This window comes from Sinocyclocheilus grahami, unplaced genomic scaffold (genome assembly GCF_001515645.1).
Source record: "Sinocyclocheilus grahami isolate Dianchi unplaced genomic scaffold, SAMN03320097.WGS_v1.1 scaffold428.1, whole genome shotgun sequence".
NCBI lineage: Eukaryota > Metazoa > Chordata > Actinopteri > Cypriniformes > Cyprinidae > Sinocyclocheilus > Sinocyclocheilus grahami.
The window spans coordinates 43,709-63,047 of NW_015505607.1; the positions used below are offsets into that span (position 1 = coordinate 43,709).

Here is a 19,339-nt window from a genome sequence, read left to right on the forward strand (position 1 = left end):
TATATGAATGAAAATTTTAATTGTTTTAATTTAATTGGTTATTGTTTTTTTTTGTTTTTTTGTGGTGGACAGAAAAATAATAATAATAATAATTCCTGAATGAAAGGGTTTCTTATAGTGTTTGTGAAAGTGTTTCTTAATATGTATGAATTTTATCTGTGTGTATCTCCTGAAATAAAAGACACGAGTAGATATTCTAGAGGTAGTTCTATTTTATTTAATTTTAAATGTGTGTTATGTGTTAACACAGTGCCATATAAAATACACATAGAGAATTATGGGACAGGGTCAAAGGTAATGAGGCACCACACACCCTGAATGGTTTAAACGTGTTTTTAAAGGTCTATAAACTGTACTGTACACTGTGCATCAGGGTTAACTAAACAGAATTAAATATGCACAAGCACAAGGTCCTGAGGGAACAAAGAACAGATTTCCTAAAGTAATTAATTTGCAGAGATGACACGTTAGAAGCATAGGCGTAGCTTGACGTTTGAGCTTGGGGGGGCCAAACCGAACCAGTGGATTTGGTCAGACGTACTTTTAAACACATTTTAGTTTTGCTATAGTAAATCTACATATTCACATTCACATGGAGCAGTGTGAGGTTGTCATGGTAACCACATACATTGCCCACGAGTTACAGCTGCGCTTCTATTTTGCCACACTAAACTTAGCAATAAACACGTTTAAAATGCACAATAAACATGTCTGTCAAAACTATCTCAAAGGAGGCTTTTATTAAGCAAATCAAGGAGTGAATTACTCATCCACTGTTTTTAAAACAGACATTTGTTGGGCTTGATTCTTGTTAATGCGCACTTTCTATTTAGTCTTACTGAATAGACGATAAACAGTTTATATTCTAAAATCTATTTAAAGGTTGTGTTCTGTGAAAATTAAATAACATTTGGATGTAAATGGTCGGCAATAAAGTAGTGTGCAGCTAAACATGCTGCGTCCTGTGAATCACCTTTATCTGATTGTCCGGGTCCTGAATCATCAAGCACGGCATTAATATCTTCATCTGAGTTTTTCGTTGTCTCCAGATTTCTCTGCAGTTCGTGTATGTTGTTAAAAACGCGGAACAATAATTTTATTCCACACAACAGGCAAGCATTACCGTTAAGTCTATTATCCACCAAAATGCAGATTCGTCACGTGACAATTCTTACGCAAATGAGATTGAGGGAGACGTTAAGTTTGTTTTGATTTATTAATTTACTTACAATAACAATTTAAAATGTATTAACTTTTACGTATTAACTTTTAAATGTATTATTAACTACATTATATGCATTTTTACTTCATAGAAAAAACGTTATAAATAAATATTTAGTACAATTCTTTAATCAAGCTACGCCCATGATTAGAAGGGCATATTTCTTTACTCCCTGCAAACTGATCCCTTGATATTTCCTTTTGCAACATTTTGTAGCTGTCAAAGTCATTTTAAGATATTTTTGCTGGTGTTTGCTTCAGTATTCTTCAAATTACAGAGAAGTATGGGAAAAGGCAGCCTGTTTGATCAGAAATAATTAATAACAGAGGAATTCTGCTTTCCCAACGGCTTCCAGCTCTTCTGTACATTCATGCTGAATGCTGGGTGAATGCCGACAACTGTATTTGCTTTTAGGATTTGCCCTCACTGCAATGTCTGGTTTATCTCCACAGATTGTAAGTGTCGGCAAGCATGTCAAAGGCTACCATTACATCATGGCAAATTTGGTGAGCTAAATTGTATTCCTTTATCACCTTATTCTCCCTGTCAGCTTGTCCTCCTTTCATTCTGTTTTATCTCTTACTTTCTACATATTCCTCTCCACTCCACTGGTCTCTCTCTCTCTCTAGTTGTCTCGGCCTCTCTGTCTCCTGCCCTCCCTCGTTCTTTTGCTTTCTTAATCCTCACTTTTCTTTAAGCAAGATATGTCAATTTGAGAGACTAATTCGTATTCCAGTATGAGCGGTAGTGACAGTGTTTTAATGACGCTGGGAGCTGCAGAGCATGCTCTCTCTCCCTGCTCTCTGGCTGTGCACGGAGTTGGCTCACAGAGGCGAGCTGGATATGAATGTTTGTGGAATTTCTCTTATCGTAGCGCTGCATTGCCAACTACGTTTTAATAATCTCTCTCTCTCTCTCTCTCTCTCTCTCTCTCTCTCTCTCTCTCTCTCTCTCTCTGTATTTCTTACTCTTTCCACTTCTTTGCTCTGGCAGGGTTTTAAGGACATCAATCTGGAGCGTTTCATGCATGGGGGAGCCAATGTGACAGGCTTTCAACTGGTGGACTTCAGCAATCCCATGGTTATTAAACTCATGCAGCGCTGGAACAAGCTGGACCAGCGCGAGTATCCCGGCTCTGACGCTCCTCCCAAGGTACCATTGCTTGACCTGGTCCTGTGTGGAACCACTTTGAAGTCAGATACATTATGCATAAAATTTAAATGCATAAACGTCCTGTTTGAGTCCCTCCAGCCACTCTGAGAAAACTCCCACATCTCCAGAATGAATCTGATGATCACATCCAATGGTTTTATAAATGAGTGTCAAGGTTGAGTAAAGGCCAAAGTATGCTTAGGTGTTTACACATACTCAAGGGAGTGGACCGCCTGCGTTCGCGCACTCTATCAAATGGAGTATACTTTGAAAGGCTACTTTGGGCTTAAGGCAGAAAGTTTTAACATACATTTTGGATGAATGGGTGAGCGTAAGGAAATAATGTAGGATGGATGGATGGGTAAAAAAAGCATGGATGAATAATGAAAGCAAGGAAGGTAGAAAGGATGGGTTGGTGGAAAGATGGAAGGAAGGGAGGATGGATGGATGAAAGTAAGGTTGGTTAGGTGGAAGAAAGGAAGAGTGGATGATATGGTGGGTGTATGAAAGGAAGGATGGATGAATAATATAAGCAAAAAAGGAAGAAAGAGGGAGTGTGTAAGGAAGGAATTAAGGGAAGAAATCTAGACAAAGGAAGAGATGGATGGATGGAAGAAAGGAAGTTGGGTGGATTGAATGTAGGAAAGAAAAAAGAAATAAATATAAAGTAAGAACAGAACAGTGGGTGGATAAAAGAAAGCAAAGGTGGATGGATGGGTGGGTGGGTAGGTGGATGGAAGGAAGGAAGGAAGGACGGAATTAAAGAAATATAAACAGATGAAAAGGAAGGAATGGATGAGGCTAAGGAAGGAAAGAATATAGATGAAGGAAGGGTGTATGGATGGATGGGTGGAAAAAAGGAAATAGAAGGGGGATGTGTGGAGGTAAGAAAGGAGGATGAGTGGGTGGAAGTATGGATGGATGGATGGATGAAAGCAAGGATAGATAAAGAAAGAGCGAAATTAATGATGAATGGGGAAGTATAGATGGATATGGGTGGTTTGGTTTGTAAAATGAAGGAAGAAAAGAGAAATAGACAAAGGAAAAAAGGAGGAGAGGGATGGATGGATGAATGGAAGGAAAGAAGTAGACGAAAGGAAGGGGAAATGGGTGGATGTTTGGGTTTGTGGAACGAAGGAAGGAAGAATGGATGGAAGGATAGATAAAAGAAGAAAGAATGGATGAACGGATAGAAGGATGGATGTTGGTGGTTGCATTTGTGGAGTAAATGGAGAAGTAATGGATGGAAGGTGAGATGAAGTAAGAAAGAAAGGATGAATGGATTGAAGGATAAGTTGATCAAATAAAAGAAAGATGAATAGATAGAAATGGAAAGAGTAAAAATGATGTGCATTATGCACATTGTTCACAAGAAATATTAACCTCACATGTTTTATGCCAGAACTGGAGTATGTGTCAAAGGCAGAAGCTGTGCCGATGTATTGAAGTGAGATGTACATTGTTCTTACATAGAAACATGTGTAATAAACCGTATCACTTTGACCCTTATTAGAGACCTACATTATCATAAGTTTCATTCATTCTCGTCTCACCAGACGAATCCTGCTCGTGATTTGATATGCCTGTTCATGTCTGCATCGTGAAAGCAAGGTATCTGTTGACCAATTTTTACTGAGACTCACTTACCTCTTGGGGCCTGATGTGGATGACACACTTTGGAGGGCAGTTGCATTGATCCTCGCCTGGGGATGCGCCGCGGTAGCGGAAATCCCTTTGGCGTGACCTGAGGGGACATCGCTTTACCAGGAGGATGCTCCTCACTGCACACCACTGGCCAGAGTAGGATGCTGGGGAGGGACACCAGCAGACTAGCAAACGGAGTGTAAATGAGATGCTGTGGTCCAACCATGTCAACACACACAGATCTACATATACACTCTCACAGACTTGCCCTGTGGTATTTTGACTCAACTGCCTTTCATCCCAAATACTTTAAGCTACTCCCATAAGCCCTTCTCAGACAGCAGCACGACTGACACCCCAAGACCTCATAAAATCGCCAAGCTGTTAGCCTTTCCTGCTGAGGCTATCGTAAGTGTCCTGAAGGCATGCACCATCTTGTGAGGACACACCTTCTCCAGGGATCAATCCGTGTGTTTTTAGGGCTTAAGGGAGAACAGGGCATTAGCCAGAGTGATTCAGCTGCAACTATTGCAGTACTTCCTTTCTGTCCTGCGGGAGTCAAAAGATAGTCCTGCTATGCATTGATAATAAATGTTGGCCCACAAAACAGTAGTAGACTAAATATAAACAAGTAGACTAAATATAAACATCTTAAGGTATAGGACACTCAAAAATGAAAATCCTGTAATTATTTAATTTGTAAGAGTCATTCATTCTTTTAATACTTTTAATTCATTAATACTTTTATTCAGCTAGGCCACATTAAGTTGATCAAATATGACCATAAAGACATTTATTATGCTGTTCTTTTGAACTTTCTATTATTCAAAGAATCCTAAAAATATATCATGGTTTCTACATAAATATTAGGCTGCACAATTGTTTTCAGCTTTGATAATAATAAGAAATGAGCACCAAATCAGCATATTAAAAAGATTTCTGAAGAATCATTTGACACTGAAGACTAGCTGAAAAAAATCTGCTTTGCCATCTCATGAATAAATTCAATTTTAAACTATATGAAAACAGAAAACCATTATTTAAATTGCATTAATAATTTACAATATTACTGTTTTTCTGTATTTTTAAATCTTACACCAAATTTCTGAATGGCAGGGTACATGCATTCAGAAAAACAAGAGCAGTCAGGTTTGAAATGACATGAGGGTCAATAAATAGTGACAGAAATTAAATTTTTTGATTGAACTATCCCTTTAAATACATTCTTCAATCTCCTGTTATCTCTCTCTCTGTCTCTATTTCAAACTTGCTCTGCCGTTCTATGCCGTTCCCTGTATGCCATTGTAGCCCAGGGGTCTTTCTGTGTGCTTTGTGTTGTGTTTGTAACGGTACAACGAGTCCCAGCTCTTACACTAGAGATCTGCTGATGGAATACCAAGCACGGCCAGATTGGCTTCTTTCAACCATCAACCATCAAGCAAGCAAGATCACAGGGGTATTTTTTTTAACAGTGTGCATGTATGTACGTTCGGCTCAAGTGACCTTGTCTGACTCAGTTTGATGAAACAAACCACGTCATACTCTCTAAAACAGCAATAAGAAACACAGCAGCAGATGAAAAGCAAGGGCACGGGGCATCAGGCCTCTAAAGGACACACACGTGTGCAGAGTTGCGGTTTGTTTCCTTTGTAAAAAATACCGTGTGTTGCCTGCAGTGATTCATTCCATGCCGTTTTATCTCAGCGAGGCAGAGAGAAAGAGCACAAGCCACTTATTGGTGCAATCAGGGCAGCCTCCGATAGCAGCTGACCGTCCCTCCGCCCACTCCCACCCACCAGAGACTGAACAGGAAGCGCCTCACAGCTACTATATCAGAGCTCACTGATTTCTCATGCTCTGTCTGCTCCTAATATGTGCAATGGCAAGCATGTACTAGTCGCTGCTCTCCTCTTTTTCTCTTGCTGTTTTTGGTTTGTCCCTTCCTTTCTATTTTTGTTTTTGCTCCCTTTTGCTTTCTGCTTTCCCCTATGACTCCACTTGGATGTTCTCTGCTCTTGAGGATGTCAGCCCTTACAAATGGCGTTCATTAGTGTAAACCTAGTCAGGTTGATTGACTCATGTTAAATAAACAGCATTTTGGTGTAGTACAGACACTGAAGTGAATAAGCAAAGCACATATAAATAACATTATGCAGGAGTAATTGATTCTGATTGGTCAATCGCCACATTCTTTAGTGAATATTTTTGTATAATGACTACTAACGTCTCTAGGTTACGTATGTAACCATGGTTCCCCGAGGGAACGAGACCCTGCGTCGAGATTCGCTTTGGGAACGCCCCTGCGTGACCGTGTTCTGAAGCACGTGGAAAATCAGTCCAATGGAGCAGTGAGATGTCACGAGCGGGGTGACGTGAGCACCAGGAAGTATAAAAGTGCATCCAGCAGAGCGCAAGATAGCTTCGATGAAGCAGCGCCTGGAGGGATGCAGGGAGTATGGCAAAGAGACGCAGTGTCTCGTTCCTTCGGGGAACCATGGTTACATACGTAACCTAGAGACATTCCCCTTCAGGAACTCGAGCTGCGTCGAGATTCGCTTTGGGAACGAGAATACCCACTGCGCCATACTACTAAGTCCCTGCCTGTGTGTGTATCAGATGAGCACATCACGAAGAGAGAACTTGGGAACCTGGGGTAGATGCCAGGTCTATGTTATAGAAGCGGACAAAAGTGTGCGGAGAGGACCAGCCCGCCGCAGCACAAATGTCCTGCAAGGCCACACCCAAGTTGAAAACCTTGGAGGCTGCCATACTCCTGGTCGAGTGCACTCTGACCCCCATAGGTGACGGGAGGCCAGAGGACTCGTAGGCTAGTGAGATGGCCTCGACCACCCACCTACTCATAGTCTGCTTGGTCGCCGGAGATCCTTTCTTTGGAGGACCAAAGCAAACAACCAGCTGATCTGCCTTACGCCACGGGGCTGCTCTATGTGCGTAAGCGTCCAGTGCTCTAACTGGAGAGAGCAGATTAAGCCTTTCTTGGCCTACTTCCTGGAACGGAGGAGGACAGAATGCCTGAAGTACTATGGGCCCTGGCGAAGAAGCGGGCACCTTAGGGACATACCCGACCCTCGGGTAAAGGAATGCCCTAACCATGCCTGGAGCAAATTCCAGGCACGAAACAGAAAGTGCCTGCAGATCCCCGATCCTTTTAAGTGAGGAAATAGCAAGGAGAAAGATAGTCTTGAGCGTGAGCAACTTGACTGAAACTTCCTCTATGGGTTCAAAGGGGGCATTGCATAAGCCCTCCAGAACCACAGCCAGGTCCCATGAGGGCACCGTAGTGCGCTGTACCGGCCTCAGCTTCAGGGTGCCACGGAGGAAACGAGTGATAAATGGGTGTCTTCCCAATGATTGACCACCCAGAAGGGCATGGTAAGCAGCTAAGGCCGCCATGTATACCTTCAGAGTGGAGGGAGATAACCCTGCGGAGAATCGCTCCTGCAGAAACTCTAGAACTGTACCAGTTGGGCAGTTGACTGGGTCTTGCAGTCGCTGTCCGCACCATGAAGTGAAAAGCTACCACTTTCAGGCGTACTGTTTCCTAGTGGCGGGAGCTCTGGTCTGGAGTATAATCTCATCAACCTCAGTTGAGAGACCAGATGCTAGGAGCTGTGCCCCCTCAGGGGCCATGTCCACAACTTCCATAACTCCGGGCGGGGGTGAAGAAAGGTGCCCCCCGCCTGATAGAGGAGGTCTCTCCTGATCGGAATCTCCAGCGGAGAGCCGTCGAGGAGGGACACCAGGTCCGAGAACCATACTGCTGGGATTTCTCACTGAGCCTTGAAGCACCGAGGGTGGCAGGGGTATCAATGAACCTCCATGAGGCCACTGAAGGAACAACCGACCTGACTGCTGTAGCACCCTCACTTGAGGGGGCGAGTTCTCCCGTGCCGTACCATTGCCGGGCGGCAGCTGGGATTTTCGCTCATCGGAGCTCACTGAGCCTTGAAGCACCGAGGGGGTATCAATGAACCTCCGTGAGGGCACTGAGGAGGATTGGGCACCGTATACTGAGGTGTTATCCTTTCCTCCCCAGGTGGGGCTGCCCTCAGGGACTTGACAATGGTAGGACCGTTTAGCCGAGGTCCTCTTAGACAAAATAACGGTCCGCAGATCCGTTTTCGGTCTAGAAGACCCCGACTGAGAGTGTCGTCCCGACCCCCAATCTTTCTGTGGAGGGGTGCGGGTTGCAACGCTCCGTTTTTGAGACTGGCGATATGAGGAGCTTGACGGCTTGGGTTGCTCCCACTCGGCAGCCCCACCCCTGAGCAGGTCAGCCTGGTATGCTTGTAACACCGCCATGGTGTGCAAACATGCGCCAGCCTGACCTTCCGCCGTATAAGCTTTCCCAACCAGACTCGATGTAAGCCTAACAGGCCTGGTGGGAAGCTTCGGGGCCTTCAGGGACGATGATGTAAATGCGGGATGAGTACGGTTTCTCCCATGATCTTGACACCTCTAGCATGGAGATCAGGGAAGGCCCCGTCGTGAAGGCTGTGATCTGGATTCAGAAAACACTCGTCTAATTACTTTTAGGACGAGCGTCCTGTTTCTTGGCTGGCCAAACGATATTTTATTTTGGCGACTACACGAATCACACCTGAATCCACCTGCGATCCCCATGACAACAATCTACGCCGTGCCTCGGCAACAGCGGGACCGCTGCCAGCGGGATCGCGAGCCTGGCCGCTCTCATCAAACACAGCCAGGCGAGAGCGGAGCATACGCAGCGAGAGTAACTCGCAGTGATGACAATCAGCTCCTCGAAAGCTGACCGTGCATGCTCCGCTCCTAAACAAACAACACACAGATCGTGTGTATCCCCCGCTGCCAGATAGTGTGGGGAGGGAGGCACACAACGTCTGTAATGCCGTTTGCTCGCCATAGATATTAGTTTAGACTTTGACATATTCTTTTGAATGCTTGTGGACTGACAGACAACAATAAATAGACTGACACATACACAGAGCACTGCTGAAGAGCAGAAGCTAACTTGCGCTCTGCCGGATGCGCTTTTATACTTCCTGGCGCTCACGTCACCCCGCTCGTGACATCTCGCTGCTCCATGGGACTAATTTTACACGTGCTTCAGAACATGGTCACGCAGGGGCGTTCCCAAAGCGAATCTCGACGCAGCTCGAGTTCCTGAAGGGGAAACAGTTTAATTGACAGGTGCTTTCCTGTATGTGTGTGTTGGACACTGGTTAGTTAGTTTCATGTCTCAGTTTCGGTACATAGATACAGACCCATTCTGTATATATATATATTCAAAAATATGGGTTGGTTTTTAAATGTTTTTGAAAAAAGTATATTCTGCTCACCAAGGCTGCATTTAAAGTACAGTAATATTATAAATATAATCTTCAAAAAATATTTTTAACATTTCAAATTTTATAACCTGAACAAATCTGAATTAACAAAGAAGAATTGTATATTTATCGATTATCTTGAAATTTAGAGGTTGAGATATATAACTCAATTAATGAATGCTGTAAAATGCATTGATACCTAATGTACTAGCTTAGTAATGTTCACAAATTGAACCTTCAAAACACCATTAAAGCATTACTGTATATATTGACCTTTCCATGACCCTCTTGTTTCTGTAGTACACTTCCGCTCTGACATACGATGGAGTGATGGTGATGACAGAAGCCTTCCGGAACCTACGCAGGCAGAAGGTGGACATTTACCGCAGGGGCAACGCCGGAGACTGCCTGGCCAACCCCGCTGCCCCTTGGAACCAGGGCATCGACATGGAGCGCACACTCAAACAGGTCACATGCACAGATGAGCAAATGCAGGCTTTATAGTGCAGTGTTTCAATGGGAGTAAGACTGGCAGCTGAAATAAATGTCTAATGTAAAAAACAAGGCTGTGAGGTGACAGAGGGATAAGGCTGAACAGAACAGTAATCGACTATCTGAAAAATGCGAAATGCCCAAATTTGAACTGATGGGAGGTAGAAAATGGCAGGGGTAATGGAAAGGTGTAATAGAGGAAACTATAAGTATGGAGAAAGCGAGGAGAGAGTGACAGGAAACAAAATGGAGAGCAGGAAGAGAGCAGTGAGAGAATTTCTAAAAAAAATTTAAAGGACCTCAAACTGTTCTCAGACCCCAGCAACCCACCTCACAAACAAATATATAAAAATACATTGATTAGCATTCAATAACATTTGATATTTACAATGCTATGTAAATACTGTCACACTAATCTAAAAAACAGCGCTTATATATGCATCAGTAATCAGGACGTGCACGTAAAAATACTATAAATAACTAAATCATGAGTGTTTTATAAGGAAGGAAATTACTTAATTGCTTTTAATTATACACAGATAGATAAGAAATAAATTTGAGTTTATCTTTCCCACATTTAACATGCTCTGCTGCTGCATCGCTAAAAGAGTCCAGGCAGAATTGATGATACTTTTGTATATTTATACCTAGTCCTGATGCAAACTCAACAGTTTATAGTATAATGTTACTGATGATTTGGCTCCACTGTATATAGCTTTCTCAGATTTTTTCAAAATTGTATATTTATCCATGGTTAAAAGGATTTTCTATCTATTTTAGATGAACTCCTGTTTAAGAAACAGGTTTGGGCTAATACTTCCAGAAGAAAGTGATGTTAAAGTTTGAGAAAGAAAGTGAATGTGTAAATGAAAGTGTTTCGAGGTACTTTGCAGTGGTTGGATAAACTTTAATTACATTGTTAATCACTGCAATCCAGGTGCGCCTCCAAGGATTAACAGGAAATGTCCAGTTCGACCACTACGGGCGCAGAGTCAACTACACTATGGATGTTTTCGAATTAAAAAATAATGGCCCCAGAAGGGTAAGATTTCATTCTTGTATCATGCATTGGTAGTTCTTTCACTTTGATATTGTATGTCTGACTTTAAATGCGCTTGTCTGGGTGTTTTCTGTCTACACTTATCTTTGATTCTGAGAAAGTGTAATCAGGCTTTGCTTTTGGTCTGTCTCTCTACATCTGTCGAGTGTCATTTCGTGCGTAATTCATTGTCTTTCTTGATGTGCTTAACACTCTGTGCTTCACTTGATGCAGCTGTTTCTGCGAGAACAATCCCTGGAGACCCTGATGAGTCTTTATTATTTTATAGTCAGCGTTTTTTTTTTGTACATGTTACATTTTGTAAGTCTCTTACAGAACTTCGCCACCGCATTCCCATTTCATGCATATATGAATCTCTTTACATGGTGAAAGTCGTGTTTTACAGCCATTTTATCTGCCTTATAAACCCATATGAATCATTAGGACTCACACAAATGATGGGTGATAATTTTCACAGAAACAGTCGTTATTTCTGCTCTGGCACCAAATCATCCACAAAGTATTTCCTGTGAGACAGTGTCCTCTGTTTTCTACCCACGTTAGCTGACGGAGCGAGTGGGCTATTTGACAAGCAGGCTTTGACCATCATGCACCTGTGGGATTGTGGGAAATCAAATGAATAAATCTGTTCCAATTATATTTAGTCTCAGTGTGAGGGACATAAAAATTAGAGAGGTCATTTATTTTCAAATGGTCCGTTAGCAAATAGTCAATATATTTGCAAAACTTTAATCTATTAAAAAAAAAATTATACTAATTATTTATTTATTTAAATTTTTTGTAGTTATTTGCAACCAAATGTACAGATTTAAAATAATGCACAATGTTCGGCCTCGGATGGTCTAGTGGTTTTAGCAGCAGAGCTATGTATGGACCATAAAGTCTCGTGTCACACACCTTCTTCTAAAGTCATGGGCTTTACATGGTGAAAGTCGTGTTTTACAGCCATTTTATCTGCCTTATAAATCCATATGAATCATTAGGACTCACACAAATGATGGGTGATAATTTTCACAGAAACAGTCGTTATTTCTGCTCTGGCACCAAATCACCCACAAAGTATTTCCTGTGAGACAGTGTCCTCTGTTTTCTACCCACGTTAGCTGACGGAGCGAGTGGGCTATTTGACAAGCAGGCTTTGACCATCATGCACCTGTGGGATTGTGGGAAATCAAATGAATAAATATGTTCCAATTATATTTAGTCTCAGTGTGAGGGACATAAAAATTAGAGAGGTCATTTATTTTCAAATGGTCCGTTAGCAAATAGTCAATATATTTGCAAAACTTTAATCTATTAAAAAAAAATTTATACTAATCATTTATTTATTTAAATTTTTTGTAGTTATTTGCAACCAAATGTACAGATTTAAAATAATGCACAATGTTCGGCCTCGGATGGTCTAGTGGTTTTAGCAGCAGAGCTGCTCTCAAAATCTTGGTTGGTCACCAATCACTTTCATTATGGAAAAGAGCAGCTTGGACATAAAATGAAGATGGATAGAGAATAGAGCTGTCCAACAAAAACACAATGAAATGATTTTGAAGTCCACTGAATGAAATTTAACTTGGTCTTCATTCACTTTCATTGTGTGGAAAAGAGAACTATCTCCTTTTGTGTTCCACGGAAGAAAGTCAGTCATAATTTTCGAAACTCAGATAGTGTGTAAATGGGTTCCATTTTGGATGAATTATCCCTTTAAGTTTAGAGACTGTGAGCAATGAAGCATTTTTATGTGGTGTTTGTAAGAACATGATTTTGCATGACTGCCTATACACCACCTCATGACTCAAGAGTACAGATCACCCCCGCTTGAGGCATTACCTGCTACAAATGCTAGATCCTTTTTATTTTATTTTATTTAATTTTTCGGCTTTTACCTGTAGAAAAACACTGACCAGGAACAACACCGCCCTGTGCTTGTAAGAAAGATTTCAGGAGAAGGTTGCATTCTAATACATCAAACTAATTTGAGATGAAAAGGATCTTCCGTTGACATTCAGTGTGGAGAGCTCTATTTGCTGTGTGTGAAATATTTAATTCTCTCTACTGGGCTTTCTGCCTTTCATCATTTTAGGCTAGCCATATGGATTAGAACATATTTGTAAAAGGGAAGCCGGTTTTCAGGATTTTTATGTAAATGTTCTGCTGTCACCTTGCAAGTAAACATTTTTATGTGCTGCTGTATAGCACCTGGATTCTGTTAGAAATTGTTTGTTATGACAATACATCATACTGATGATGTGAAAAAAAATGACCGTTTGTGTTTGTGGTGTGGCTTTTTCCTGCACAAATGTTCCTTTTTGTCATCTGAACTGTAATCCCTTATACACTAAATTTTAAAGTTAGGAGCAAAATTCTGTGTCATTGCGTGTGACAGATTTGCAGGAGCAGTTTGCTGTTCAAATGTTTGTTAAAGGCATGCAATTGTAATAAATTGTGGTCGTGAATTTTATGGGTCAGTTATAATTGCTTTGAATCATGTACAGCACATTTTGTGTGCTTCATGTTATATTTTAAAGCTTGTATGGACTCACACATACACCCTTTCTTAAACGTTAAAGCATTTATCCCTGATTGAAAATCCTTGGTTTTGTTGGTTTTATGTGGGAGAATATTGACTCATGTCAATTTAAAAGAAAAGCAATATGTTCTTATGGCTAGAATTTGAATAGCAAATCAATGAGCCACAGGCTCACATAATGACTGTAATTATCTTTAATACTGCTTCTAAAACATTTTTATTCATCTATAACTCTGCAATACATCATCTTTAGACTATAGAATACAGATTAAGTGTAACAACATGGCTACATTTCAGCACTTTACATTTTACTTCTTTATAAAAGTGTGACATGTTGGCCATTGAAAGTACTTCGTTGTTTTGTTCATTCAGGAAGGGCCGTATGTAATGCTGAAGAAGAACTGGGAGATGTACGAGGGGAACGAGCAATATGAGGGATACTGTGTGGATCTGGCATATGAAATCTCTAAACACATCGGTTTCAAGTATAAGATCTCCATCGTGCCTGATGGAAAGTATGGAGCTCGGGACCCAGAGACAAAGATCTGGAACGGGATGGTTGGGGAGCTGGTGTACGGGGTAAATTATTTTCCTTTCTTTTTGCGATGTTCTGACTTATGCATGAGATTTGTAGATGTATCTGTATGCTTTCAGGGCACAGAGTTGATTTTTTTTAATCAGTCAGTAGTTTTCAACTCCATGAGTTTGAAAATATCAGCAAAATGAATGAACACGATTGTAACCTTAATGACTTATACAGTACAAAAATGGAAATACTCATTGTATGGATTTTAAACATGAAGCCTTCAAGAAATGCCTGATGTGGATTTGAGAGAAAATCTCAGCAATCTTCATTGTAAAATTTTAGTTCTGTGTCTGGTGAAGAGAGAAAATAAGAAAGGCAAACCAACCATTCAGAGGCTGATATTTATTAATGAGCACTGCATACAGACAGTGCTTGTCATCTTGTAGATTTTTGCTGAGCACCAGAAAGCACACAGCCCAAAAGTTTTTTTCTTCGTCTTGAAAGTGTCAAGCAGTTACTGTATGAGAAACTTAAATTTCTTTTTTTAATTAGTCTTGCACAGCCCTGCCGAGGTCTAAATTGTCACTAAGTCACCAACAATAATCTAATTTTTGAATTTACTATGGAGAAAAATGTGCAGCCAGACTTTAGACGCTACAGTATTTTCTGTCTTTTGCTGTAAGCATCTTTTTTTTCTGCATTTATTAGTTTATCCTTCTCCCCAAAACTCAGTATTAAGCCTCTTGGATTAACTCCTTGGATTTTTTTCCATTAATATGCAAAGCCTTGTTCAATTAGAGAAATTATAAATATGATATGAGGAGAGGTGGGAATCGTCAGATTATGCTTTACTTTCTCTTTTTATTTACTCTTTTCTTCTCTAAGTATAATGTTCAAATATAAGATCTCAGCTTTGAGTGCAAATATTTAGAGTTAGCTTATCCAATCAAATGGCTCAGTTAATAAACTTAGCAAAGTCATTATGTCTGTTTTGCTTGTAAATAAGCATATTCTGAAGTGATTAAAGAAGAAGATTGATATAAAACATGCTTTCCTGTTGTTCTAGAAAGCGGAAATCGCTGTGGCCCCATTGACTATCACTCTGGTCCGGGAGGAGGTCATTGACTTCTCAAAGCCCTTCATGAGCTTGGGCATCTCCATCATGATCAAGAAGCCCCAAAAGTCCAAACCGGGCGTCTTCTCCTTTCTGGACCCGCTGGCCTACGAGATCTGGATGTGCATTGTGTTCGCCTACATTGGCGTGAGCGTGGTGCTCTTCCTGGTCAGCCGCTTCAGCCCGTACGAGTGGCACACCGAGGAGCCCGAGGAGGGCACTGACGGTCTGCCTAGCGACCAGCCCCCCAATGAGTTCGGAATCTTCAACAGTCTCTGGTTCTCCCTTGGAGCCTTCATGCAGCAGGGTTGCGACATCTCGCCCAGGTCAGTAAACTCAAACCACCACTAGAAAAATAAGAGGGAAAAATATGAATTGCAGAGGGAATTAATACAGTTAATGTCTCTGATATGGTAATATCTGATACCTGAAATAGAGTCATTGCTGTAGTTTCCATAGTGATTTGATGATGAGTCTGAATTAAAGAACACGGAGGAGCAGCCAAGTGGGAGAACTTGCATTAACACTCGCTGTTTATTCATTGTATCTTCTTTGGATCTTTGGGGAGGGAGGAACAACCAGTCACAACCATCACTAAGAATGTTTACATGCGGAGTTATAATCAAGATACTGTGATTTTTGGAGTCTTCAAATATACACTACCGTTCAAAAGTTTCAGGTGCCAGGTGTTTCTTTTAAAGAAATACTTTTATTCAGCAAGATTAGATTGACAGTATAGACTTTTATAATGTGACAAAAGATTTTTATTTCAAATATATTCTGTTCTTTTGAACTTTCTATTCAAAATCATGGTTTCTACAAAATTATTAAGCTGCACATCCGTTTTCAACATTGATGATAATAAGAAATGTTTCTTGAGCAGCAAGTTAGCATATTAGAATGATTTCTGAAGGATCACGTGACACTGAAGAGTGGGAAAAATGGCTTCTGAAAATTCAGCTTTGACAACACAGGAATAAATTAAATTTTAAAATGCATTAAAATAGAAAATGCTCATTTTAAATTGAAATCGTATTCACAAAATTACTATTTTTTCTTTATTTTTGATCAAATAAATGGTGAGCACAGAGGAATTCTTTCAAAAACACACAAAAAAATCTTACCTCCCCTAAACCTTTGAACAGTAGTGTACATGACAATATTTAAAATATTAAATACATTTTGCATATAATCTCTGTTGTTCGTTTCGCACGCACAACGCTGAGGCCAGCTGTAGTCCATACATGCTTAACAAAGGCAAGCTAAAATCATATTATATAGATACGTTCGTCCAATTGGTAAAACATTTAGTGATTTCAGTCAGATTAAAGTATTTACATGACAAATTATTGTTGTGGTCCAACTGAAATGGAATGGAGTGCATGTAAACATACTTACTGATATGGTCATATTCCATTTGTATGTAGCAAATGTCGTAAAGGAGGAGTTCACCCAAAAAAACAACAACAACAAAAGTATTGCTATTCCAGACAATTTAAAAAGAAATGCTTATGGGGGGATCTTTTTATTTTTTACATTTTATTTTTTTGGACAAAAGCATTTGAAACATCTTTTGTGTTCCACGGAAGAAAGAAATTCAAACAGTTTTTGAAAACAATAAATTATGACAGAATTGTCATTTTTGGGTGAATTATGCCTTGAACATGTTTTACTCTGTATTTACTTAATGCATCACACTTTGTCTCACCGGTTCCTCAGTAAGTAACTGAGGTGTCATTCCACTTTGCACCTTGATTAATTTTACCATCAGTGAAGCCAGTGGGGGGGTCCAGGGTCCTGCGCAACAGTCTGATCGCTCATCGTCCCATTTGATGTTCACACATCGCCCGTCTGTCCTGCCTGCTAGTTCTCACAGGAAATATGCTAGTCATTCATTGTTACTCTGTGTGGCAGTTTGTTTTTGTTATTTGTCTCTTGCTCCTTTCGTCGCCTGTGGGTTTAACATCAGGCTCGCTGCAGCGCTGGCTCTTGCTCACTCACACCCCCACCGCCCTCTCTTTTCTCTGTCTAACAAGCACCTGCATGACCACAGTAGAGCTCTTAAAGAAGTGTTATCAAGAGAAGAGAGAAAAAAACAGGCTTTATTTTTCAGCCCCCACCAGATAAGAAATCACTCATGACAGGCCAAGGGGAAGACAAGAGCAGTAAAAAGAACAGCACATGGCAGAAGACAGCAGGTACTTAGAGAGCCGTCAAAATCATAGAGTCTATCTCTTCTGCTCTATAGCCTGTACATCACAGTGCTGTAGAGGGCCTATGGTTTTGATTTGTATTAAGAGGACCCATTTAGGACTTATAAGAATCATGCTTTCATCGTTTTTGCGTTGATGAGTTGAATGAGTTGGATAGGAGCTAATGATAAATGACGGAAAAAGCAGGAAAAAGCACTTCCATTCATTTTCTTTAGTACATGCCATTAATTCTCTTTAGTCAGCATGTGCCTTTACCTCAATGTTCTTGATTTAGACAAGATGACGCAGTTGCACAGCAGCATTACCCGGGTGTCGGTACTTGTCCTTTCCTCCTCGTCCTCCTCTTCCCTGTCTAATAGCCTACTGGTTATTCAAATGTGCAGATTTGCTTTCTTTTTCTTATGCACTTGATAGTTATATGCAAATTTAACAGCTGAAGTGTGTCATTTTTCGACATTAAAATACTTTCTATTTTCTCACAGGACTGTACTGCCCTGCAGTAAAGATTTTGATTGATTTCATATTAATTTTCACATTCCATTTTCTTGGAGTACAGTGGTGTCAAACCCATTTGTCACAAGACAGATCATAGTCTAAGACAGGGGTTTTTATACTGGAGTCCATGAGATTTCCAGGGAGTCAAAAAGCAGGTGTGCAGGAGTTTGAGAGAAAATAAAAATTATTGTGCAATTTTCATTCTTATGCGCTTTAACAGTAAGAAATTCGAGCCAAATCTGCACGTATATTTGTGAAAAAAAAGGTTGTAGTTTTTCCCTGTCACCTTCCTTTTAGTTTAGAAAAAATATACACATTTAACTTCATGCAGAGTATACAGTATGTTGTCTACTGTATATGATTCAATTTTGGATCATCATTTTGTCTTCATAGTATCACATTTATTAATTTTATCACACAGTATTAATGAGTCTTTATACAGGAAAGTAATAGTTATTAGTAGTAGTAGTAGTAGTAGTAGAAGTAGTAGCGTTATTTTTTAATTACATTTTACAGTCATCACAGTCTTTGTATTATTATTATTGTTTTTATTTCTGTATGAATTAGTAATAAGATACTATTAATTATTGTTATTATATAATAACAAAACTTTCTTCAAATAATTTCTTATTAATTAATCTTTATACAGGGAAATATATTGCTACGTTTACATTTTAGTAAGGAGATCATCAAAAAAAAAAAGTTTGAAAAGTCCTGTTCTGAGAGACTTGATTTCAGGTCTCTGTTATGTTATTATTTTTATTGGTGCAGAAATTACACACTTCAACTTTGATTATGTAATAAGATAATGCACAGTTTGAGCTTGAATCTCCATCGAAATATTGATTCATAAGCACAGCACTTCGGATTGAGGCATTGATTTTGTCTTTTTGAGTCATCTTATTTTAATAGATTTCTTACAGTCAAGCTACATGTAATTAATTGAGTTTCATTCAGCACCACTCTATTCCATGTATCCTCCTTGTTCACAGTTTCCACAGCGAGTAAAACGGAAGATGATTGATGAGGATGTTGTGGGAATGATGGGGTATGAAAATGCTGAGGGCGTTTTGTGTGATGGGGCCAGACAGGGTCATAACTCTTGCCTATTTTCCCTGTCGTGTTTTTGGCTCAGGCGGGCTGGCAGGTGTCATCAGCAGACAGGTAGAGCAGCTTCCTGGGCTTCGGAAACAGCCAACATCTGGCGTGTGCGCTATTGCAGTGATTTTGTAGTTATAATGCATGTGGGCAGCGGACCCTATCAGACATGGGAAGATTAAAAAAACTAATTTTCAGATTCTAACACAGACAGCCTCGGTGAATGAAGCCTCTTGAAATTGCATCACGGGATGAACGGGGAATTAAGATATGCTAATGATAGTCATAGGTTTGGTGTGTGGGATGTAAGATTGTGTCGCAACTCAAAAACCACGTTGCAGCCCTTATATAAAACCTTTCGGTAAGCCTTTTCTTGAAGTGTCAAGTCCTTGAAGTGCTTCATATGGAAGCCCGTTTCCGCCACTAAATAAAAAAATATAATTCTGTAGATCATAATAATGAGAAACTA

The 19,339-nt window shown here is 40.3% G+C and overlaps 1 pseudogene; it reads left to right on the forward strand.

The window, feature by feature from the left end:
* Positions 1 to 19,339, forward strand: part of LOC107551597 (glutamate receptor 4-like) — a 41,436-nt pseudogene that overhangs the window by 7,181 nt on the left and 14,916 nt on the right.